The following is a 26487-nucleotide window of genomic DNA, read 5'->3' as shown; positions in this document are numbered from 1 at the left end:
AGGGGGGGCACGGGGTGGCTCTGCACAGCCCTGGAACAAAGGCCGGCTGGGAGCTGGCAGGGCGCCATCAGGGTTCAATGCACAATGGCCCTGGGGGCTGGCGGCTTCGCTCCTGGCCGGCATTTGCATAATGTCTGGGGCAGGAACAGGTGCCCGGTCAATAGGCAATTGTGAGGCTGTTCTGTCAAAAGAGAAGGGGCCTGTATTGAAGGCTAGGCTCGCCTATTGCAATGCAAATAGCATTCAAAGCGGACCAGCCCAGCTCGGGCTCCCGGGAGCTCCAGCTTCTTGAAAGCCACCGAGCCTGCCCGGCTGCTGCCGCTGCTGGTGCCCGCTTTGTCTGAGGCCAAAGGGTGGCATCAGCAGCGAAGGCTGGGAGCCTGCAGCAGAGAGTGAGAGAAGGCCTGCCTGCCCATCCCGGAGGCCTTCCTGGAGGAGGGGCTGATGCCATTGAACTTTGGCCAAAGATTAGAATGAAGCTCTGCAGCTTCTTTGAAGAGCACCTCAGAGTAAAGCTGCTACCCTGGCTGCTTTTGCCACAGTGATATCTGCAAGGACCCCACACCAACTCACACCTCGCTTCCCTCTGCAAGGGTCCAGGCCCTGAGATGTGTCATAGCTGTCATAGCTGACACTCACTGAATGCCTACATTGGGACATAAAAAGATAATTTTTCTCCCACCTTCTAAGTTCTTCTTGCTGGGCTTTAATCAAATTAACAGAGACAATTAACAGAAGAGAATCAAATTGTAATGCTTGCGTGGGGGGCGGGGGGTTCACACAAGCATGAAAATCCCAAAGACAGTGAGGCAAAATGAAGTATACATCTTGTTTTGGGCAAAGGAGAAAAGGAGGGAAGGGGTCTGGGATTTCTACGGAGAAATAGGCAATATCATAGGTAGCAAAGAAAGTGGCCAACGAATTCTTTCTAGGCAACTCAGCACCCTGGGACAGAAGGAATCCAGTGACTAGGGTTTTGCGTGGACCCTCCCTGTCTACCACACTTACTGTGTCAAGGTGATTGTGCTGAAGTTCCCTTCCTGAAGCAGGTTTTTCTATCTGAATTTTTTTAAGAAGGAAAGGAGGTGGTAAGAAAACACACACACACCACTTTGATTTCAGCTCGAAATAACCTGCATGCTGCGGGGTGGGGAGGGGCGCTTTCTGGGGAGACTCCTCCTGACCCCACGCCATAGACCCGCATGGTTGTGGTGGCTTCGTGTGGATTAACCCATTCAACACTCTCAGCAACCCTATTGCTGTCATTTAACAGATGAGGAAACTGAGGCACAGAGCGGCTCAAGGTTGCATAGCTAATATGTGGCAAACTGAGGAAAAGAACCTGGGCTGGCTGGCTCCAGGAGCCAGACCCTTAAGGGCTGTGCTAGGGCTGCCTCTAGGGTCCCCTCACTGTTTGATGCAGGGACTGAAGTCCAGGGGCTCCCTGTGCTGCCTGATCCTTACTCTACAGCCGCAGGCGTGTCAGAGAGGGAAAGGGCCCAGAACCAGCAGGGATGGTCACCAGGACAGCACTAGTGGGCAACCCCAAGATGATATTTTCCCAGCTTCAACCATGAGGAAACACTTTCCTTCGTAGAAATAGTCTAAACTGGGGGGGGGGGGGGGGGGGGGGGGGGGGGCTGGTATGTTGTGCTGGTTTCCCCAGAAAAGTGGGCACCTCAGAGGCTCGGTTCCATCCCTGCTTTATCACTCACAAGCCAGGTGACCCTGGACAACTCACTTCTGCTCCCTAGGTCTCAGTTGCGGGGATTATGATAACTTACATTCCAGGTATGTGAGGAATACGTGAAAATGCCTCTGCACAGGAGGTCCCTGCTGGTGTCGGCTCCTGTCCCCATGCCGTCTGCTGTTTGGAAGACGAGCTTCAGACATATCCCGCCCCACCCAGTTTCATGTTGACTTGAAGAGGGAGCACAGGCATGTGTGTGGGTGTGAATTCATCAAGTGACTTGCTTGCATTCCATTGGCTTTGCAAGATTCATTCCTTTTTTTTTAACTTCTTAAAAATGTTCAGGGAACTCCCCAGTGGAAGACACGAGTGTCTGCCCCACAATACTTGAGATGCCTGAACCAGATAAAAGGAAACTCCCTATTGCAGACTGAGGGACTCTCCAAGCTCCCCTCCAGGGCTGACCCCTGGGCCTCCCTCCTCCAGAATGTCAGAGAACATCACAGCTCAGCCAGCCTTCAGCAGACACTGGGTTTCTTCTCCCAGCCTCTCCGACAGATTGGAGGCCGTGTCGAGAAGGATTCGGAAGCCCCATCCAGTACAGCGGAAGGAGCGCTGCAACCCACTGGCGAGGCCGGCCGCAGGCGCCGGGGGGAATAGGGGACGTGTCTGTGATATATATATTTATCATTTTTGGTATAGTGGCTACATGGGGAAACCAAAGCCAGAGAAGAGAAATGACATCCCCAAAATCATATGGTAACAATGTCAACACTAGAAATCTTGATTTTTTTTCTTCTTAAAAAAAACCTCCTGAATATTTTACAGTGAACCTATACTACTTTTAGAATTAGAAATATAACAAAGTATTTTCAGTTGAAAACTTAAATAAAATCAAGACAACCCTACTATTACCATCAGAAAGGAAGGCTTGAGGTGGCTGGGCTACAGCGGGCATGTTGAAGATGGTAGTAATGGCAGGGGTGGCTCTGTTACCGTCAGCGTGGCTGCACACACTGTACAGCACTCTGCAATTTCCAAGCTGCTTCTCCTCCACCTAGCGAGTTAGTTTTCCCCCAAATGCTGTGGAGGCAGGAAAGCAAGCAGGAGTTACTCTCATTTTTGCAAATGAAAAAAATTAAGCTCAGACACTTGACAGGACTTACCCCAGGTCACAGAGTTAGTGGCAGAACTGAGACATGAGCCCTGGGGTTGGGCTTTGGGAAAAGTCAGGAGGAAGATCAGGGAGCCTAGAGGTAGCCTGGAGACCTTCCATTCCCAGCCAGGAGGGTCGCAGAGTCTGAGGAGGCAGCGAACCTGGGAGCCAGTCACACTAAAGCACGTCCCCACCAGCATCCCACGCGGACCTGCTCAGGCTGGGTTTTCCCCAGAGGTAGACCAAGCGTCCTCTGGTTCCCAGGCCCCTCCCAACCTCCTCGGCTGACCTCAGCAGCTCCCTGGACACAATGCACCCTTCTTCTCCTCAGTGCACCCCTCCCCCAGCTCTTAATTAAACTAGTCGGTGATAGTCTTCCTAGCAGAGGCCCAGACAGCGCCTTGTTCCTGAGCTGCCCATTGTCTGCCCCGGCTACCCGTCCAGCCTCCAGCAGGCACCCACTCTGCCCCAGGGCCCAGCATCTGATAGGCCTGACACCTGCACACAGTGAAAATACCAGCGTCACAACAGGAGAACCTGGATTTCTCTTTACTTAAGGTCTGTGAAAGAAATCACAAGCCATTTGTGGGTTTGTTTCATAAGAAATCAAATAAAACCATATTAATAGTAAGAAAAGGAAGCAGGGATAGAAAAATCTGGAGACCAAAGGCAAGGATCTGAGACCTGATTCTACCATTGACAAACCAGGTGGCCTTAGGTGAATCATTGCCTCTTTGAGTCTCAGTTTTCACATTTATAAAATGGGAGTGGTGGAAAAATGCAGGCAGAGAAATGACAGGAAAATGCAAACCAAATGACCAGGAAACTTAGAAGGCTCGGCTTAATTGGGGCCAAATGCATCTCCCCCAGACCCCATCGGCAGGGAGCCTCCTTCTAACAGCCCGTGAGACGTCCGCCTCTGACCTTTTCTATGTCTCTAGAAGAGGAAGCAGGTCATAAAGAAACATGCCGCTTCTCTTCCAATGGGTGAGATCAAGAACTTATGCCGCCCGTGACCGGAGCTGGGTGGGAGAGGGACCAGGGACATGGCAGGGCTTGTTGATAAGATCCTGCAGTCGCAGCCATTGACTTAATTGGTCAAATACTTGAAGTTAAAGGGGCCCGATGTTTGGTCACTGGAATCACAACTCTCAAAGGCCTCTGAGCATACACAAAACACACAGAGCTCTGTTCAGAGCTCAGGCTCCAGAGACTCATGGACGTGAGTGTCAATCGACCCTAAGCTGTAAGAACTTAGACCAGTTTACTCGACTATCCTGAGCCTCAGTTTCCCCAAGTATAACAGAGTTAATTGAAGATGAAATTAGCAAAGACCTGGAAAAGCGAGGTGGAAAATCAGGTATATTCTTTCTACCCAGACCACTGCCTACAGGAGGTTCTGCCTAAACTTACCTATGTCCCAACCCTGCTTAAAACCCTCACTAGTCCTTTGTTGTAATAAAATCTAAAATCATTAACATGACATACGTGTATTGCATCCATTTCCTGTGCTTCTCACCAACCACATTTTTGTTAAGACCCCCCCCAAAACTGTTCCCTAATGGTACCCTGGGGACCATGCAGCTGGGTGTGGTTGGACCATAGTTTGTGCCACGGTTTCTCTGGGTACCGGCTCTTGCAGGCCCTTCCCCCATTCCTCACCTGACCTATTATTCCCAGACCTCGACCTCAGCTAAGAGAGGCAAGGATGACTTCTCCTTCGCTTCTCTCTTTTTAAAAATATTAATGATAGTCATTATTTGAATAGGTAACCATCGAAAATAGTCAAAATCCAAAAGGGTTCCAGTGGCTGAAAGGGGCGCATAGTGAAAAGTCTTCCTCCTACCCATACCCCCAGCCTCCCAGCTCCTGGCTCTGCTCCCCAGAGGCAGCTGTTGTTCACAGGTCTTTGTCTTCCCAGAAGTAAATGTATAGAAGCATATAAGCATATATCTGCATATGAATATATAATGTATACACTACATATTTTGTGCTGTTCATAATACAAATTGTGCTACTATTCGTATAAAAGTAAAGAAAATGAATGTACATATATATTCATTTTCTTTACTTTTATACGAAGAGTAGCACAATTTGCATTCCATTCCATTGCATGCGTCGCTCTTTTCACTTAAAAATATATCTTGGAGCCCTGCTGGTGTGGCTCAGTGGTTGAGAGTTGACCCATGAACCAGGAGGTCACTGATTCAGTTCCCAGTCAGGGCACATGCCAGGGTTTCAGGCTGGATCTCCAGTAGGGGGTGAGCAGGAGGCAGCCGATCTATGATTCTCTTGCATCACTGATGTTTCTATCTCTCTCTCTCCCTTTCCCTTCCTCTCTCTACAATCAATAAAAACATGTATTTTTAAAAAATGCATCTTGGAGCTCAATGCATATTGAGTGCACACAGGTGCATGCAGGTACTCCCTATTACCTTTTCTATGACTGTGTAGTGTGTTCAGTTGTACAAGTCCAGCATAAGTTATTTAGAAAATCCCCTGGTGATGGACATTTAGGCTGTTTCTAATCTTTGGGGATACAGAAGGTGCTTCAGTGAACAGCCTTGTACATGTAGAATAATCTTGTACACTCAGAGTGAGAGAAACTTCTAGAGGCAGATTTTCTGGGTAGAGGCAGTGTTGAGCTATTGTCAAATCACCACCAGAGGAGCTGGGTCAGATGGGTCCCCGTGGTGCTTGTAGCACTGCACACTCTGCCCCTTGTTCCGCAGGCCTGAGCAGGCTGGGATGGGGAGGTAGGTGGTGCCTCGGCGACATTTCCAGGTACGCTTCTCTCGTCATGAGTGAGAATAAGCTTTTTCTATACATCCTTGGTCTTAGATCACTCTGTTCTGCCTTTTTGTGAATAGTTTGTTCATATATTTTGCCCAGATTCCTATTGGGTTGTTCATTTTTCTTAATGTATTTATTTTTCAATTGAATTTATTGGGTGACATATATAGGTTTCAGGTGTATAATTCTACAATATATCATCTGCATATTGTATTGTGTGTTTGCCACCCCAAGTCAAGACTCCTTCCATCACCATTTACCTCCCCTTTACCCTCTCCTACCTCCCGCACCCACTTTTCCCTCTGGCAATCACCATACTGTTATCTGTCTATGAGGGTTGGTTTTTTACTTAATCCCTTCACCTTTTTCACCCAGCCCCCCAACCCTCTCCCCTCTGACAGCTGTCAGTCTGTTCTCTGTATTTATGAGTCTGCTCCTATTTTGTTTATTAGTTTATTTTGTTCATTAGATTCCACAAGTGAAATCAGACAGTATTTGTCTTTCCCTGACTGGCATATTTCACTTAGCATAATGCTCTCCAGGTCCAGCCATGCTGTGGCAAAAGGTAAGATTTCCTTATTTTTTACAGCCAAGTACTAATCCATGGTATAAATGTACCACAGCTTTTATATCCACTCACCTGCTGATGGGCACTTGGGCTTCCAAATCTTGGCTATTGTAACACTGCGATGAACATAGGGGTGCATATATTCTTTCCAATCATTGTTTTGGGTTTCTTCAGATATATTCCCAGAAGTGGGATCACTGGGTCATAAGGCAGTTTTATTGTTAATTTTTTGAGGTAACTCCATACTGTTTTCCACAGTGACTGCACCAGACTGCACCCTACCTTAATGATTTGTAAGAGCTCTTTATTTACCAAGGAAATCAGTCTTTTGTTATGACTTGAATTGAAAATATTTTTGGTCTTTTGTGGGAAGACTTCTTAAAGAAGGTGAATTAGGAACCTTTCATCCAGGCTATGTGACTAGTGAATGAATGAATGGATAGGAGTTGAATGAATGAATGAATGAATGAATGGGGCTTGTTCTGCCCAGCTTGTCAGTTAGCTTAAGTAGACAAACAGAAGACCTGTCTCAGTCATGAGCAAATTGATATATGACTGCGATAGCACGTGGGCTGAGTAGCTGCCCACCTGGATGAGGTGCCCAAGGCGGGCCCCGGGCACCCTGGAGCGTCCCTTCCCTCAGCCTCACACACAGTCCCCTCTCCCGTGGACAGACCTTAACATCAGCCCGAGCGCCACAGGGCAGGAAAACTGGGCTGCCTCTCCCATTACAGAATTTATCTCTCTTGTCGGCCTGTCAGAAACAGAGAATTTATTGCCTCATTCACTTTGAACAAAACCTGTTTCTGGAGATTTTTATGATGGAGGAGTAAGAAAAGGAGCAGAGTGAGGGAGGAAGTGTCGATGGGAGAGACGTGGCCCAGAATATATAATCTCGCAGAGAAAGGCGTTCCGGCAGGAGGCCAAATGTGGGCCCCAGGCGTCTCCAGCTCCTCTGGCAACCTGGTTCCCGGGTGGGTGGAGAGTCACTTGTCAACATTTGCAAGGGAGAGGCTGGTCTGCATCCCACAGAACACAAGGGGCTCGGGCTGTCCCCACCCTCCCACTCCACACTCAAGCCCTGGTGTTCCGATCCGCCCCGTCCCATCACACTGGTCCCCTCTGTGCTCAGCCCAGCTCGTCTGCCCCCTCCGCTCCCTCCTAGAGGCACTCCCTCAGCAGGCACTGCCAGGCTCCCCCATGTGTGTGCCAGGCGGGAACAAGGCCAAGAGGGCCGCTCACTTCATGGAGTCCACCCTGGAGGAGAGAGCCCACATGACGACCAGAATGAATGCCAAGCCCTCACTAGGCGCCGGCTCGGGGCTGGCGCTGTGTGTCAGTTCCTGCAGGTTTCCCAGTACGTTGAGGGTCAGGACAAAGATCATCCCCGCCTTACAGAATAATGACAGAGGAGTGACGGAGGAAACAACCAACCTGCCCAAGGTCACAGCCAGGATTCAAACACAGGCAGTCTGATCCAAAACCATCAGCTCAGCCTCTGGGTGCTCCTGCCCGCCAGGCCTAGTTACACAGGGAGGGGCTGGGCACGGTAGGCGAGTGTCCAGGGCACCCAATCTGGGCTACGGGGAGAGGCCTCCCTGGAGGGTGCTTAGCTCTGGGAGGATGCAGAGAAGGAAGTGAGGACAAGAGCCATCGAGGCAGTAGGAAAACCAAGTCCAGTGAGGCTGCAAGACAGGACGTGGTGCCAGATGGTGGCACGGGAGGCGGCAGGCCTGGGCAGGCGTGAATAGGTGTGGGCAGGTATGGGCAGGTGTGGGCTGGCCAGGTATGGGCCTCCCCTCTCCTCTCTCTTGGGTGATCCCCCCTATCTTCAAGATCCGCTCCCATCAACCCTCTCCATAAAACCCCCACCTCTCCGGATTCTCCACTCCCTCCAGCTCCCATTCAGCATCTCTTCCCTCCTTCATTCACTCACCAAGCCTGTTGTGAGTCTTGTTTCATACCAGGCCCTGCACCAGCCACTGGGAATAGGACCATTAATAAGGCACATGAATAAATCACTGCGTCTTCTAAAAAGAAGAGCAGTTCTAAGTGCTGTAATAAAGTGGTGTGTGAGTGCAGAGGAGGGAGCAATTAAAACTGTCTGGGAGAGGGAGGGCTAGGTTCGGGAAGGCGCCCTCAGCGCTGGCACTCCAGCTGGACCTGAGGGCTGGCAGACAAAGCATGAGGGCGGTGTCACCAGGACCAGCTGCCCTGGCAGACAGAGCGGGCTGTGTTCTGGGAGCGCCCTGGTCTGACGGAGGGACAGAGGTGCAGAGACAGAGGTGGAGGACACAGAGTTGGAACGTGAAGGACCTTGAGTGCCCGGGAAGGAGGTGGGCTGCGCCCCAAGACTGGGAGTTTTGGTGGAGATGAGTGTGCGCCCCGCTGCATGAGCCACTGGAAAGACCCTTTTCAAAGAGAGAAAGAAGCAGCACCTTCTGACCTTAGACTCCCTAAAGCCAGAGGCCCCTTCCCCTCTGGCTTTACTTTTCTCTGTAGTACTTATCAGCTATATATTTTACTTATTAAATTAAACTGCATAAAACGGCTACTTTTACAGTCAAAATGGTGGGATATTAGAAAGCACAAGTAGCTCAACCTATGGTTTTATTTGCTATGTATTCCTTCACCTCCCTCCCCAGCCCCATTAAAATCTGACTTCCATGAGAAGAAAGATCTTAATCATTTTTTTGCTCATTGCTACATCCCCAGTGCCTAGAATAGTGCCTGGCATAGAGTAACTTTCATCAAGTATTTACAGAATGAATGGATACATGAATGAATGAACGAACGAATGAATGAATGAATGAACGATGGACAGAGAGAGACTGGGGAGAGGGAAGCCCTGTTTAGTCTCCCGTCCTAACCATGGAAGCTCTCAGAAGGCAGATCTTGAACTCTGCGATAGGAAGCAGCAGAACCAGTTCTGTTCTTACTTTCTGAGGATCTCTGGGCAAGTAACTGACTTTTTAAAGTTTTGGTTTCTTCATCAGTAAAAAGGAACTAGAGTGGGTGTCTCAAGTGATTATTATCAAGATCATACCAAAAATCGTGGGAAATGCATCATATAGTCCCAGGCATGCAGCAGGTACATCATAAATGCTCTTTCTTCCTCGTTCTTTACGTATGAGCCCCGTTTTGCCCTGTCCATAAAGGCCCACAGAATCAAGATTTTTTTAAGTGTGAAAATTGACATATTTTCATTTTGACGAGAGAGAAAATTCACCCTCAATGAGTGGGGTGTGCTGTGGTAAGCAGCAGTGGATGCTGAGCAGGGGGTTTGGGGTCCCCTCTGCCTTGGCCACCCCCCACACAGGCTCTTTACTCTAAGAAGGTCATTCAGCCTCTCCCTTCAACTCCCATTGGCAACTTGCTCCATCCCTCTCTTCTGCAACTACCACCTGGCCCCACTCTTGGGGCCACATCAACCAGCAAAGGTGTGGGAGGTGTGGATGAGACAAGAAAAATAGGGAGGGGTCACAGATGCTCAAGAATTGAAAAGAAGGGCCAGGACGTCTGTCGGGCACATTACTTGGAAATAAACGGCAACGGTTTTCATTTTGACGTGGGGACTTTGATACAGCCAAATCAACATGTCCTCCTTATCAACACACTCTCCTCTGTGTCTTCCAGGGGACTTGCCCTCTAAATTTTAGGCAAAGCCTCATCCTAGTAGCCCAGGCAGGGAGATCACAGGCATTGGCTGAGCCTGGCTGGGGCATGCAGGACAAGCCACTCCCAACACTGCTAAGCAGAAGCTCTTGGGAAGCCCTCCTCAGAGTATTTATGAATCACAAAACACTCACACACTGCTTATTTCACTTGGTCTCCACCAAAGATGGAGAAACGGACACCAAAAACAAAAGCAACAAAAGCAAAATAAGCAAGTGGGACTACACCAGGCTGAAAAGGCTCTGCCCGGTGATGGGAACCATCAGCAAGACAAAGGCAACCTACGGAACGGGGAACATGTTTGCAAATTATATATCTGATAAGGGGCTAATATCCAAAATATATAAAAATCTCATATAATGCAATAGCAAAAGAAAAGAAAAAGCCACAGCTTTTTACAAATTGACAGAAGATCTGAATAGATATTTTTCCAAAGAAGACATACAGATGGCCAACAGGTACATGAAAAGATGCTCAGCAACATCAATCATCAAGGAAACGCAAATCAAAACCACAATGAGATTACCTCACACCTGTTACAATGGCTATTATCAAGAAGACAAGCAAAAACAAGTGCAGCTGAGGACACGGAGAAAAGGGAACCCTTGTGCTCTGTTGGTGGGGATGCAGGTTGGTGCGGCCACTAGGGAAAACACTGTGGAGTGTCCTCAAAAAATTAAAAATAGAACCACCATATGACCCAGCAATTTCACTTCTGGGCATTTGTCCAAAGAAAATGAAAACATTAACTCCAAAAGATACATGCACCCATCATGTTCATTGCAGCATTATTTACAATAGCCACCTAAGTGTCCACTGACAGTTAAAAAAATTGTGAGATGTATATATACACAATGAAATATTATTCAGACATAAAACAGAAGCCGCAATACGCACGGACCTTGAGGGTATTGTGCTAAGTGAAATAAGCTAGACAAATACCATATGATCTCACTAGTAGGGGGAATCTGAAAACCAAGGACAAGCTCATAGAGAACAGAGTGGTGACTGCCAGAGGCAGAGGCTTTGGGGATTTGAAAAATGAGTCAACTACTTGTTTGTTTTTTAGTTTAGTTTAAAAACATTGACTAAGAAGAGATTTTTTTTAAAAGATGAAGAATCCAAGGTTAGGCGAATGTCCCCAACACCCCTGAACTAAGCCACAGGGAGACTGGAAACCAAACTGAGTTCCCTGATTTCATATTCCAAATTCCTCTCATCCTCTTGTTCATCCTAGAAGGTGGGTTCTATTAGTGTTACCAGCTTTTTACAGATTAAAAAATTGAAGCTCAAAGAGTAGAAAAATCTGCTCAAAGTGCATACACCACTTTGCCAATAGTGGAGGAGATCCAAACCCGAGTCTTTGGACTCCTGACCCAGGACAAGGGCACCTTCTGGTGTCCTGGATCAGAGGAGGGGTAGCATGGGGGGAGAGCTGGGGAGCTGACATCAGTGGGAGCAAATGATGCAGAGAGGCAGGGAGAGCAAAGGAAGCAGCCCCTCATGTACTCAGAGACTGCTGACAAATGTGCCAGGTCACCTTCCCAGCAGGCAGAGCCTTTAGTGACAGTAAACAGCCCCCCTCTAATCAAGTAGCAAGCACTGGTGACAGCACAGGCTACTGTGGAACCCAAATCCACCCAAATTCCGTCCATTAAGCCACAGGCCCTTCCAACTGTCCATCGTCCAGGCACTTGTGTTCCTTCCGCCCATCAGACAGATTTATTAGGAGCAGCAGGGGGCCCATGTGAGCCCAGTCACAGCACATCTGCAATCCCCCCCATCAATCCCAGCACGGGGACAGGCAAGAGACAGAAAATACAGGGGTCAGCAAAAGTAAGTTTACAGTTGTGAGTACGCGAAACGCAGAGTTCATTCTTGCATTGTAACTTATTTATTAAGTATTGCATTATTATTACTGTTATTGTTATTATTAACCTACTTTGCTCACCCTGTATGTAAGGTCATTTGGAGATGAAAAAATTGCTCACAGCACTCCCGAAATAGCCGGCCTCTGCTTTGCAGTGATTGCCACCTTCTTGGCCCTAAATCAAATCCTGCTGCAGAAGTGAACTCAATCTTCTCTCTCCCAAGTTTTGCTTTTTATGAGATTGGCAATAAGCTGGGGCGTGGACAGAGAAAAGGCAGCAGAGGCCACGGGAATCAGGACGTGCCTGTGCAGCCTGGAGGAGACGGAGTGAGGAGAGGTGGGAGGACTCCGCTGCGGTGGGACGGAGGGGAGAGCACAGCAGGATGGCCCCTGGTCTGTGTGCAGAGTCAGAGCCCAGTGAGTGGAGCAGGAAGACGCACTTCCTGACGGGTGAATCTTCGACTCGGTTAAAGAGAAAGGATCATCTGCGGCTGCCTTGTTAAATGCAAAAAATGGAGCTGCAATATCCGCTGTGGGTTGTAATTATCACAGCCTGGGGGGCAATTCATCTCTCCAGGGTGTCAGAGCCGCTCCCTGGGGTGAGGAGACATTCCAGCTCCGTGCCATTGATGTGGGTATTTCTCTGGCCTCCACCTTGGGGACCTTCCCTTTTGCTCTGCATCAGGGTCCTCATACTGGGCACTACCGGCATTTGGGGCTGGACCAGTGTTGCGGGAATGTCCTGTATAATGTAAGGTGTTTAGCAGCATCCCTGGCCCCTACCCACTAGATTCCAGTAGTACCCACCAGTCATGACCATCTAAATGTCTCTAAACATTGTCAAATGTCCCTTGGGGAGCAAAATTGCTCCCACTTGAGACTCTGCTTACATGCTCTCCTGGGGTCTAGAACACCTGGGATGGCTCGTCTCCCTCTCCGGCCCCAGGCTGCTCTAAGCTCCCTGCTCAGCCCACGAGGCCACCTGCCTGCCAATATTGCTCCCTGGATAGCAGGAGGCATGGCCTTCCCCGGCCGCCTCACCAGCTCCCTATCCGCCTGACCCCACCCCCCACCCACCCTCCCACCCACCCTGCTCTCCCCGGGTCTGGCCGCTGTCCTGATGGAAAACCGACGGTCTCCACCCACCTCTGCTCACGTCCCACATCCACCCAGCAGCCGAGACCAGGGCCCTATCGCTGGGCCCCTTCCAAAGCTGGTGCCGCTCTCCTCCCTGCCACAGGCTTGGTGAGGCCCACTTCCCACCGTCTGCCACCTCCCAACCCACCACCCAGACCTTCAACACAGGGCACTTTCTAAAGCACAAACTTTGTCAGGTCTGTCACCTGGCCGTGAAGGGTCTATGTTTTCTCCGCGTCTCAGAGTTCAACCCAAACACTAGGGCCCACAGGGGCAGTCTTCACGCCCCACCCTGAGCATGCTCACAGGCACATGTGGCCCCGCTTCCAGCCTCGGTGATAACAATAGTCAGAAGAGCTCACATTTGTTAAGAACTTTTGGCATACTGGGCACTTTTCTCATAATTTTAGATAGTCCTTTGGTTCAATCTCACAACTACCCTGATCAGCAAATACCACTGTTTTCCTCATTTTACCAGTAAGGAAACTACCCACCCCATCCAGTCCCCTTCCCTCGGAATATCCTTCCTCTGTTCAGACTCATCTAGTCAAGCCTCCCGTCAGAGAAGCCTTCAGGCATGACCAGGGCTCCGTCTCCAGAGGGGGAGGTCTCCCACTGCCTGAGACCCAAGGCTGGCCCCAGTCCCTGGAGACAGGACTTGACCCAGAGAGTGCCCAGTCTGTGGGAGCCAATCTGACCAGCCGTGCACACGGGCTGGGCCCACAGACGGGGTCCTCACTCTTGCAGGCTCTCTGCTGCTGCTCCCCGAGACAAGCCCATCTTGATGCAGGACACGTCTTCCTGGACCATGAGCAGGCCAGTCCGTGGGGCTCATTCAGGGCGGGCTTCTCAGTGAGCGGGTCAGCCTGGCTTCTGGACTCTGCACCAAAGTCACATTCTGTTGTTTGCAGCAAAGAGCCATGACAGACACGCTCTTCTTGTTTGTTTGTTTTTTTGTTTTGTTTTGTTAACCCTCACCTGAGGATATTTTTTCCATTGCTTTTTAGAGAGTGGAAGGGAGAGAGGGAGGAAGGAGGGGGGAGAGAGAGAAAGAGAAATATTGATGAGAGACATATTCATTGGTTGCCTCTCACACATGCCCCAACCAGGACTGGGAATCAAACCCGTGACCCCTCGGTGCACAGGCCAATGCTCTAACCACTGAGCAACACCAGCCAGGGCCAGACACGTTCTTCTTGCTTGTGTTTGCCAGTCTTCCTTCTTTCTCTTCTAGAAGGCTCCATACTCTTTTATCTACTTTTCTAAATCCTTCTAGGTACAACTCAAAGGCCACTCACCTCCAGGACACCGTCTCTGACCACACAACACAACTGTTGGCAATGAGTGGCATCTCATCTCAAAAATGGCAATTACGATAGTGACCATCTCCTAGGGCTGGGGTAGGAACAAAATGATATTATATAGGAAAAGGTACCTATGAAGTCATTTGTGTGCCTTATTATGAGAGTTCAATAGATGTTTATATAAAAAAATCTTAAAATAATTAGGCGATGCACATAAAAACGGCAAGGCATGGCCTGTGACACCGTTCTCCGGGGCAGTTTAAATCCGCATTTGCCAGCCCCAAGAAACTAGTTGGGTGGAATGGAATCCAGCCTATATAGAAACCAGGTGTGAGGATGCGTCCAGCTCCTTTTATGAAACAAGAATTTTGGTAGAGCCAGCGTCGTCTAAAGTGGGTATTCCCAGCTAAGGGTAGGACCCAGAAGAAGATAGCACAGCCCATTCGAAGGCACAGCCTAAAAGAGACATTTTGCAAAGGAATTGTCTTGGTTTTGTGCTCACTGGATTGGGATTTAGCCACCGAGTTCAAGTCCCCCCCCAGGGCCTTTCCTCTGCTGAGTAACTGTAGGCTTCCCTTCCTGGGCTACCCTGAGTGTCCTCATATGTTACATGAGTAGCTGGCCTACAGGATTCCAAAAGCCTTTCCAGCAGGAAACTCCTGGAGGTCAAACCACCAGCCTGATACTTAGTTCCAAGCAGTGAGGTGTGTATGTGCATATGAGCGTGTGTGCACACATATGCAATGTGGGTGCATGCATGCATGTGTGCTAGCGTGTGCCTGCATGCATGCTCAGGGCATGTGCTGCATGTGTCGTTTCACTTGATTGATGATGCCTCGCATCAGATGCCAACAATAAACGCAGACTATAGAGACTTCCCTTCTAGCATCTCCTGCCTTCAGAACAGATGAGGGTTCTGGGAAAAGCATGACACCGTGAACACGCATAAGTGCACCTGGCAAGCTTCCGAGCCCCTAAGGTCTTTTTTTCCTGGCAGGTATGCTGAAAGTGTCCGCATAATTGTGTGACAAATATCGTATGCAGCTCTACTCAACAAAAATCAGGTGTCTCATTTGCCCAGGAAGGCTGATGTACCGCCTGATAAACAAGGCTAAGAGATCATCTTTTTTTTCTGTATAATTATATTCTGATGGCTGCATGGTCAGACCATGAGAAAATCAAATTATTTTTATAAAGCAAAAAGAAAAGTCTAGTTAAATACACACAAGCATTGCCACTAGAATTACAGGTGAGCCCTTCTGGGAAAGCAGCCTCTTTGATTCTATGTAAATAACAGAATAATTTGGAAATCCATTGTTTTCCTCTTCATGGTGCTTTTTTAGGTTAGCTGGTCCCATACACTACATAGAACTTCATTAAATATTGTTTTCAAAATAGGCCATCACAAGAGCCTTCTAAATATTCCTTTCCCCTCCCCTAGAACCACATTCTACCCACACCCACGGTAATTGACCTCAAAATTAATAATAAAATGGTGCCATTCCCTTTCTCAAAAATCACCACTACTTCTACCAGGTTGAAGTCCAAAACCCCTGGTGTCCTTCAAGCTAGCAGACTCTCCGGCTCACCCCCTTTGCTGTCAGTCTCAGCCCATCTTCACTCCCCCCAAGTGCTCCTCTCACCAGTAGTTGCATGGAACCCTCCCATGCCCCCCAATACCCAAGCTCTTCCTCTCGCACCCTAAACCTTTGTTCATGCCATGGCCTTTCCCAGCCCTTTGCCCACCTGGGAAATGCCTATCCTTTTTATGACCTGGCTCACACACTCCTCCCTCAGGGGGCCCTTTCCCACACGCCCTCATTCACTTGGTTAGCAAGTATTCGTGGTGGGTCCCAGGTGCCAGGTATTAATGATACAGAAATCAATAGTGAGGCCACACGCTGAGACACAGAGAGAAACCAGAAACCGAGGAAGCAAAGCTGAAGTCCCCAGCAGAGCTGCCCCAAGAGCAGCGCCTGGCACGTGGTGGGCGTCCCTAAGTGTTGATGGAATGAAGGGACGCTCCAGGGATGGGCGAATGATGCACCAGGGACACAGGGAAGCCTTGGCGCCCTCCCGGGAGTTCGTGAAAGCAGCTGCAGGCTGATCCCACGTGGTGCCACCAGGAATGTCACCTCAACCTGGGCAACTGGTCTGGTTGCTGGCGCCGCCAAGGCCCCAGAGAAGAGGCCCTGACTGAAGCTGAACGAGGTCAGGAGCTGGCCACAGAGGTGGAGGCAAGGAGAGCAGGGCTCCTGGGTGCCTGAAGGAGCTGTGCTGAGCCCCACCTCAGGACACAAGAGGTGACTCCAGCAGGGTCAGAGCAGGGGTGTCCGGGATGCCAGCCCACGGTCTCCTAATCAGCAGGAGGTGGGTGGTGAACTTGAAGGCCCAGTGAGCAGGCTCCTCCGCCCGGCCCGTGGCTCGGCAGCAGCCCTGGGGCGCTGCCCGGCACCAGCGAGCAGTCAGCACATACCTGCCGGGTGAGGTCGCGCCTAAGTGAGCAGACAAACGATGAGCCGGCACACTGCAGGACACCAGGGCCCACGCGGCTCCCTCAGTTTCCCTCTGAACGCCAGGGCTTGTTGCTGAGGACAGTGAGACAGGGGACAAACGAGGAGGGGAACTGGAACCCCCAAGAAGCACACCAGGAGTCGGCCCCTTTTTCCCCTCTTAGGCTGACAAATCAAGGACGAGCTGTGGGGTAGGTCCTTGGCCTCAGGAGCCGAGCCCCAGGAGGCGCTCAGTAAAGGGGTGCCGAGTGCTTTCCTGGGCCTTTATCTACGCAGGTGTTACAAGAACGGGACCTCTGCCCGGCCGCCACTGCCTCCACCTCCGCCACAGGTCACACTGCGCCTGCCCTGCTGTGACCCCTCCAGCAAGCTGCTGGCTGGGCCAGCGCCTTGGTTCATAAAATGCTTCTCCTCGTTGGAAAATGCCATGTTTAGAGAAACATGAGTAAAAGAAATCATGCATAGAGAAATCAGTAAAGTACAGCCGGGAACTCAGGCCCTGCTTGGACTCTGAGGAGGCCCAGACAGCCCTGTCCCCTAGCGCTGGCGATCTCCACTTACACATCCCAGAAGCTTGGAAATGTCCCACAGGGCAGAGTGCACAGAGGCCAGAGAAAGGATGGGTCCTGTACCCCCGCCAGGGTCCAGGCAGAGATGAGGAGAGAATTAAGACCATCCCAGATCCTGGGCCCTGGGAGAGACTCCAGCCCATCCTTCCCACTGAACAGAGAGAGACCCGTGAGGCCACATGATCGGCAGGGCATCCATGGCACAGGAGGAAGGAGACGGACAGAATGGGGAAGGCGGTGGGTAAGCTGAGGAGGACTGAGACCCAAGGCTGAGGAGTCCAACTGAAATTAACAGGTGCTGGGGAGCCATGAAAGCCTCTGGAACAGAAGAAGTGCCAACCCAAGGGAGAGACTGGAGCAGAAGAGCAGCTGGAGGCGGGAGAGCCAGGGCCCTCCCGAGCTGAGTGTCCAGTATTTCAGCAGAGCCATCCATGGACAACGGACTCCATCACGTGTTTGCAGAAGGAGCAGGAAGCAGCCCGTTAGGACTTTCCCTCATCTCAGGAAAAGCTTATCCACAGAAATAAGCAAGAAATAAGATGCAGCAGCCCAAGGCTGGAGCATCATTGGCCTACCATCTGACTCTGCAGGAAAGGATACAGTTGGTCTGAAGCCCCACTGTCAAGGTTAACAAAATGCCCATGGCCGGGCTTAATGTATGTTTGTTGAACGAAGAGTCTACTCTAAGTCCTAAGATCTCTCACTTCGAGATATTTGTAATGTACTTGGAACATGGTACTTGAAACCACAAATGGTTTCATTATTAACAATCCTTCCTGGGTAAAGAAAGTGATCAGTAGAACTCAAACTGTGAGAGGGAGTTAACACCTGATTGAAGATCTGCACCACAGAGTTCTGTAACTTTTACAGCACTTTACTTTCCAAAATTTGTTCATGTGGATAACTTCTGAAGGGTCTTAACCACCTGTGGTTAGCGTTGAGACTGCCCCCAGTAGAGAGTTTAGTCATTTGCCTAAGTTACATGGCAGGTCAGTGGTGGGCCACACTGGGGGCCAGATGCCCCACCTCCAGCCCAGGATGCTCCCAGGCCTTTATCACGGCCCCCTGATGAAAAGTTCAGAGATGGTAGAGTGGCCTGTGCTAGAGGGGCTGTCTTCACAGCAGCCAGTCCTCCGTGGGGCGAGGGCGGTAGAGGAGGGCAAGGCTAAGAGAGTGGTGAGCAAGTGGAATCCAGGAGGTTTTCTGGCAGAGCTCAAAAGGATGCATCTGTCTTGGCCTTGGTTGAGGTTGGTTCTCATTTTTAAGATGGCTAGGTGGCCCCTGGTGACTCTAGGACCCTCTAAGCAATGATGGTACACTCTGGGTTGTCTCTGGAGCAAGTCTGGGATTTGGAGTGGACATGGGGAGCAGAAATATCCCTCTACGCTGTGTCTGGTATAAGATAGAGAGGGGCAACACAGCTCAGCTGGAGAAGTTGGGGTTCAGAGCGGGGTCCAAACTCAGCCAGGAGCGCCAAAAAGGCAAACTGAGGCAGGATTTATATCATGCAGTTTGAGTCAATGCAGCTCACCCAGCCTTGCAGATTCTGAGCCAAAAGCTACCCAACTAGTTCCAGGCCTGCCTACTAATAGAGATGACTCTCCTGAGGTCTCTCGTCCTGTCCCAATATGTCTAGACTCTGCATCTTCAGGGAGAGACCACAGTGCCTAGAGAAGCCCTGTGCTTCAGAGAAGCCATAATTCACACTACATGAGCCCAAGTACCCATGAGCTCTCGGGGCAGGGGCTGGATGGGTTTGAAGGTCAAACAGCTTTGGTCTCTTTCGAGATCACACTCTAATTCTGTAAGATGTAACCACTGGGGAGGCCAGGTGAAGGGACCTCTCTGCACTATTTTGCAGCTTTCTCTGACTCTAAAATAATTTCAAAATCAAAGATAAAAAACATGGAGTCATGACATTGGTCTTCAGCACCTGATGCCACTAACCTAGTGATCCTTTGGCAATCCCACCAACGTGTAAGCAAAAACTCTAACCCAGTCAGGACCTTTCAAGAGAAGTGTCCTCAGATGCTGGTCCTCTTTCTCCCACCACCACCCCTCTGTGCCAGACTTGCATTTCTTTTCACACGGACCCCTCCTACCAGCCCAATGTCTCCACTCTCTCCCTCTGCTGTCCTTCCCCTACATCATCACCAGAAGGGTATTTCTAAATCTCTGCTCTACTTCTAATCCTCCAGGGGCCCTTAATCCTTTTAGGATGAAGTCAAGCTCCTTAGCAAGCTCTTCAAAGCCAATCACAATATGGTCCCAAGTCACATACCTTTCAGTTTCATCTCCCTACATAGGCCCCACCGTCATCAAACCCAGAGCCCCTGCACCAGCCACAACAGACCTCCAGACAGTCTTCAAAAACATGACCAACTGATCCAGCCTCTCCTCTGCCCAAGCTGTTCCACCCACAAGGTAGGTCCCTCCTTAGTCTCGCTCCATCAATCCTTCCCCTCCTCAATACTTAGCTCAAAATCCTTCATTACCTCGATCCTACCTGGTGAAGGAAGGCCTTCCTCAGGGTCCCCATGGCTCAGAGGGTTTGGCACTTAAGAGACACAAATAGTCCCTTTGTCCTCCATCGAGCAGTTGGATCCTTACTATTGTGAGTGATCTGGAAAAAAGGCCCAAGCCTGGTTCATCTTTGCCCACCGCCCCCCTCCCCAACCAGCTATCTTGCTCAATAGAGATGCTGGATGGATATTCCTGGAATATACTTGTTGAGGGAGACCCATTCCTCAGTGCAGAAAATCAACATTTGGGTCCCAGAGGGACTGTGCAGTTGTTTTGAAAAGAAGTGGAAATTACTGACCTTCAAAGCAAATTTGAGCTGAGGGTGTGCCTGAAACAAAACACAAAAAGGAGGTGGGAGCAGGGAGGGGACCCGAAGCCCTTCCAGCTTTGGTGGTCCACCCAGAGGAACATCTTCCAGAGCCAAGAGGAGGTGGAGTTCAGAAAAGGTGGGAGCAAAGCCTCTGCCCTCCTCCTTGTGGTCTCCAGGATGCTTCTGGGTGTTTCATCATGTTTTTCTTGGGGTGGGAGGAGGGGCTGGCTCTCTCTGAAGAGTTTCTCCTGCCAAAGGGGCCCTGGGTCCCTGGAGGAGGCAGAGTGTGAGCAGGACTCGATCAAGCTAAGCCAGCAAAACGGTGCGTGGCTGGACAGCAGCATCGATCCGCCTGGGCGGGAGCAGGGTTGGCGGGTGGGCCTGCTACGCTCAGCAGGTATCTCATCCGCTCCCTCCTCGGCCACTCGGCCTTGAGAGTCTGTTTGCAATTACAGCCTGTTTTGATTATTAGGTCAGAATATTCATCTCCATGGGCTTATGATAAAAAGCCAGAGCAAGACAGCATTCCTCATCTCAAACTAGGTCTCCTTTTCTTTGTGTGTGTGTAGTTGTTGCCTTTTCCTGGTTTAACCAATTTATTCAGTTCTTGACTCCAGGAGGGTGGTGGCTTCAGGAGGCACCCCAGAGGCAGTGAATGCAGTGGCCCTGTACGGCAAGAGTGGGAGGCCTTGGCCGCTCCCTCGGAGCCCCACCCAGTGAGGAGGCCAGAGCTGGGCGGGCTTTTGACTCAGGCAGAGGCAGCTGGCTGCCAAAAACAGAGGCTGCTGTTGGGAGAGTCCTAGGAGGCCAGGCCTGGCTGGGAGGGACCTTGAAAGCCAACCGTGCAACCCCCGGCACATGCTTTGTTGCTTCTCCACACCCCCGCCAAGTAGTTAGGCAGTCTGTTCCTATTCCTCCAGGGATGGGGAGCTCACTACTTCCTTGGGCCCTCTGAGTCATTGGACGTCAACTCCAGAACGGGAAATGCATCCTTTCTCATAAGAGCAGTGAATCCTTGGCCTCTTAAGTCTTCTCCAACCAAATATCCCTGTTTCTTCAACACACTCAGTTTGATGTGGATTCTAGTCTCATTACCATCCTGAGTAAATATAACATCCCCCATGTGATGTGACTACTCAGAACAAACAGAACTTTCACCTCCCTCCTCCTTAATATTTTACTGCTCTGTTCATGGAGCCATTGCTGCTTCTTGGTAGACCCATGTCTAGACCTGAGGAGAAAATGCCCTCCCAGGACACAAGTGTGACCACTACCCCTTTCTCCCCCTGAATGCCTTTATCTATCCTCACAGCCTAGGCCCCTAAGGTTTATCTTCACCCTGTGACTTGGAGTACCTTGGGTGTCTTCAGGACAAAGACGAAAGGGGCAGAAGAGGGAAGGGGGAGTCACTGTGCTCTCAGTCCCAGAGCAGTCAGCACACTTTCTCTGCCTTGAAGATGCTGTGGCCTCCTGTGGTCTTCAGGATGCTGCTGGGTGTTCCATCACGTTTTCCTCAGGGTGAGGCTAGGGGCTGGCTTCTTCTGAGCAGTAGACAGAGACAGAGAGACACACAGACAGAGAGAGAAAGAGGCCATGGTCTCCTGCAGAGCGTTTGAGGGTTTACAACAATCTTTCTCATCCATGTCAGTGTCATAACAATGGAAAGTAGACACTTATGTTATTTATATGATGACCATTTTGCAAAACTGAGATTCAGGAAGGCAGAGGTGGCCAAGCTAATAAAGATTGGCTCTGGGAGAAGAGACTGGGAGGGTCTCTGAGTCAAAGCTTAGTTGGCAGTCAAATGGGCAGGCTCAAAGAGAGCTGAATTTGGTATCATCCAAACCAGGTCGGTCTCTGCGACTGAAAGGAGGCACTATTAATGTTGACATAAGACACAGGCACAAACTAAGAACGTCCTTGGCAAACCAGGTCCAGGTCCCCCAAGCCAGCCTCTCTGCTCTACAGGCCCACCTCAGAGAACAACCCAGGAGCACCACTTACACAGTGGCGTCTCTGAGGACGACCCAGACTTCCTTCTACAAGCTCAGACCTTTCTTCTAAGATGCATATTGTTCCATCCAGTTGCCTCTTGGACACGTCCTCGTGGATGATCCACAGGTCCCACGCACGAGCCTCTTCAAATGCTGTCCCATGTGAGTGGCAATTGCATGTGGGCATCTGGTCTACCCCAAGCAGGCACAAGGAGACACAGTAAAAGTTGGCTCTTGGCACAGACTCACTGCTTTGGGCTCAGCTTCACCCCTTGGTGCAGACCATCCAGCAACACTGACCGCTCTCCTCATCTCTGCCAGGCCCCTTGGGTTTGTTCCCCAGTTGGAGACGGACACTCGTCACCCATTTCCTTCCCCCTTTCAGACTGATTCTGGGTTTAGGTCTCAGTTTTCCTGCCCCTGGACTCCTCTGAGGAGCCAAACTGCTGCTCACCTATGTCAGTTCCCACCCTCATCCTGGGCTTGATTCCATCACGTTCACCCCACATTCACTGCAAGCCAACCACAAACATGCCCAAGGGGACCCACGACCTCCTCCAGACACAGTCCTCCTCCTGCATTCCTGACGTGAGAGACACCACCGGGTACCTAGTCACCAAGGGCAGCCCTGTTGTCCCCAGAACCGCAGCTGTGTCACAGCGAGGCATACCCCTGTCCTCCCATTCCCTAAGAGAACGATCACGCAGTGTCCAGGTGCCACCCGCCTCGTTCAGTACCATGTCCCTTTCCCCATGCCCAGAGCCGAGCATGGGGCTGGCCTGAGGTCAGCACTCAGCCATCATCTGTCAAAACAAAGCCAGCAGAAGCCCAGCCAGGAAACATGGCTTCATTTTACTCCGGTTGTTCCAAAAGATTGAATTGATTTAATAGGAATGCTTCCTAACGCGTGAACAATTATTATTGTTTTAAATTAGCAAGAATAAAATTCCACCATCTTTCTCCCCGAAGCTACTTGCCGGGATGCTGAGCTGTAAATTCACAGCACCATTGAGGAGCTAGACAAACAGCCATCGGAGCTGCAGGGAAGCGCTGCAGCTGAAAACATCTCCAATCCATATTTTTCCCTTAAGGGAAGGGGAAGGAGCTAGAGAGCAGGGAGGAGTTTTTTTCTTTTTCTTTTCAAAGGAAATCTTATAACTCTCTCCTGCCCTTCCTCTAGCATCACTCGAGATGCCTGAGGTCGAGCATGAGAGGCTGAAGGAAAAAGGAAAACACAAAATAAATTTAAGCAAAGCAGCTAGTGGCTTTTGCTGCAAAAGCTGGCAGCGTTATGTGGACTCTCACCCACCTCACCCCGCTCCTTCCCTGACTGCAGGACATCAACTCGCTCCTCTGACTTTGATTCCAGCTACAAGACTGGGCTTAGGGTTCATGGGACAAGTAATCTGAGGCGTAGTCTCAGCCCCACCCACTCTGTAAACCTGTTCCCTCTCTGGGCCTCAGTTTCCCTCATCTGTCCACGAGTCCTGACTGTGAGTCTCAGCTGACAGCGTCTTTGGTTGGTTTTCATCTTTCCCTGTGAGACCGAGTCATATGGAACCTCCTCTCTCCCCTAAGCCCTGCACTCCTTGGAAAGCAAGGGGAATGGGCAGGGGCTCCCAGCCACGCTGGTGTCATAATGACACGGGGAGCTCATTTGCATGAGAATCCCAGGACCCGGGGGCAGGTCCAGCACATGGGACCGCGCAGGTAGTTCTGACGGGCGGCCCAGCCTGGAAGCGTGAAGCACGCTAGGATCAGGCTGCGCTCCAGCTGGACCATCTGGTCACTGCAGCAAGTCCCATCCCCACAGAGCACCCTCATCTGCTCTAGGGGTGACTGGGCATAGTTAATCACTCATTTATCCCTCAGGCTTTATGGGCACCTCCCACATTTCAGGGCCTGAGCCAGACGCTGCTGCAACAAGGACGCCCGGTGAGTTTGAGGAGCCGGGGCAGACTCAGGACCATGCCCGGGCCCCTCGCGCAGTGTGGCCAGTGCTAGCATGGAGGCAGGCTGGGGTGCGAGCACAGGGGGAGGGCTTCCAGACACGGAGCCATCTGACCTTCATTTCGTTGGCCTCAGAACCAGGGAAACATGTCAACTAGAGAGGCGTCCAGCAGTGGGACATCGGGCGCGACACTTGATCTCTGATGCCTCGCACTCCTCATGTACAAAATGGGGACAAAGGGAGAGTGCTCCTCTCAGGGTGACGGGGGAGGATTCTGGGGCCAAAGGATATAAATGTGCCCAGATATAAAAAACCATCCCGGGAACAGTTATTGAATCTAAATGTATTCACAGCTCCTCTCTCCAAGGCTCACCGGAAGAGCTTTGTGCACACACACACTCACATACACACTCACACTCTTACACTCGCACACTCACATACACACTCGCACACTCACACACATACACGTGCACACTCACACATATACACACACTCACATACATGCTCATACACTCACGCGCTCGCGCGCACATGCACCCCATCATCGCAGCTCCAGCCTCACCGGGCCACTCCTGATAGAGACGGTCCTCTGTGAACACTCCCAGCTTGTGTCCCAGTTCTGTCCTCAGACCCCCAGCCTCACCACGCCCTTCCTCCCTGGCGGCCCTGGTGGAAAGTCTTGCTAGGCCTGGGTGTCAGCCACATGTACACATGGGTTTCAAAAGGCAGGCCAGAGTTGTGTGGCTTCATAACTGAGATTCCTGGGGAATAGAGAACAGCGGGAACTGAGCTCCTGGAGCTGGGGGTGGGGGCGTGAGAGGGAATGGAGCAGGGGAAGGAAGGGGAACCCCTGGGAGGAGGGTCCTGGGACCAGCCAGTTCAAGTGTGTGGCCCAGGTGTCCGCGTGGGAAATGGGGAAAGGTACAGACTTCCTTGAACCAAAGGAGAACACTTCCCGGGGCTCAGAAGCCACCCTGCAGGTGGGAGAGGCAGGACCCTGCCACCCTTGGCCATGGCCTCCTCCCCTGTGGGGCTGGCTGAATCCCGCTCTCCTGTCACCTGGCTCCACAGCCCCAGCAGCCACTGCTGCTGTTGTCTTCTCACCCTGCTCAGGCCCACCCTCTTCCGTGGTCCAAAAGGCCACTAACAGCAAAATACTGTGTATAACAGAATTTTCCTGAACATCGGGAAGTTATGGGGCGCGACTACAGCACAGGGCACAACGGGAAACAATGTAAAGTGGGTGATTTAACAGGTAGCAGGAGGCTGAGCTGGCCCCTCCCAGGTGTAGCCTGTGGCTGGGGCTTCGTCCCACACCAAGGGAGCCTCCCTCCACTCCCCTTTCCCTCCGAATCCCCGCAGCTCCAATCCCCCTTCTTCTCAATCTTCCAGGGAGAGCCCCTAACTCTACAGAGAAGGAAGAAGAGGAGGGTATTCTGGAAGCCCATTACCTGTGCATCTGATTTCACCATATCTTTCCCCAGAATCATGGGGAGTAAATATTACCTCTGCTTCATGGGTAAGGAGCAGGGGGCTCAGAGAGGAGAAAGGAATCGCCCAAAGGTCCTGATTCAGGAAATGGTGGAGTCAGCTCTTTCCACCCACTCACCCCCATTCATTCAACAAACATGATCGCCCTGCTCAGAAGCCAGCGCGGCCCAGAGTCACTTCACAGCCGAGCAGGGAAAGCGGGGAGTGAGGAGCCTCTGAAGAGCCAGCAGGGGCCTGGCCTGCGCCTTCACCTTCCCAGCTGGCTCTGGCTGGCTGCGACATCTCCACATCTCGGGGAGCAGCAAGCCATGCACACAGTAAGCTCGGGGAGTTTAACAAATGTTTATAAAACCTTTTCATACGCAGTTAATGATCCTTATTAGGACCTAAAAAAGCAGTCACTCATGCCACGTCCCAGCTTTAAGGAGCGTTTTATTATTACATGCCACTCCACAAATTAATGAGAGGAGCCGAGGCCCATTTGTCAGTGGGGCCAACGCCCGGGGATGCTGGCAGAGAGGCCTTTGTCCTGGAGCTGACTGGGCCAAAATTGCCATTCCACCTGCCCTCCCTGCCACTCCCAGACACCCACCACTCTCGAGCTGCCAGCCCACCAGCTGGCACGCCTGAAAGAGCCCACCTTCAGGCTGCTGGGCCCCAGATCCCTGAGCCTCCAGCCTGAGCCACAGCAGGCCCTACTGTCTCTTCTTCCCTGAGGTGCTGGGTGAGTTATTTCTATTTCCTGGGGGAGGGGTGGGGTATAGAAACACAGATGCCTGGGCCCCAGCCCAGAATCTGAATTCTTTATTTTAATATATATTTTTTATTGATTTTAGAAAGAGAGAGAGAGAGAGAAATATCAATGTGAGAGAGAAACATCAATCGGCTGCTTCCCACACACACCCCAGCTGGGGATCAAACCCAAAACCTGGGTATGTGCCCT

This window comes from Miniopterus schreibersii, assembly GCF_964146895.1.
Source record: "Miniopterus schreibersii genome assembly, chromosome: 14".
NCBI lineage: Eukaryota > Metazoa > Chordata > Mammalia > Chiroptera > Miniopteridae > Miniopterus > Miniopterus schreibersii.
This window is presented reverse-complemented; position numbering follows the sequence as displayed.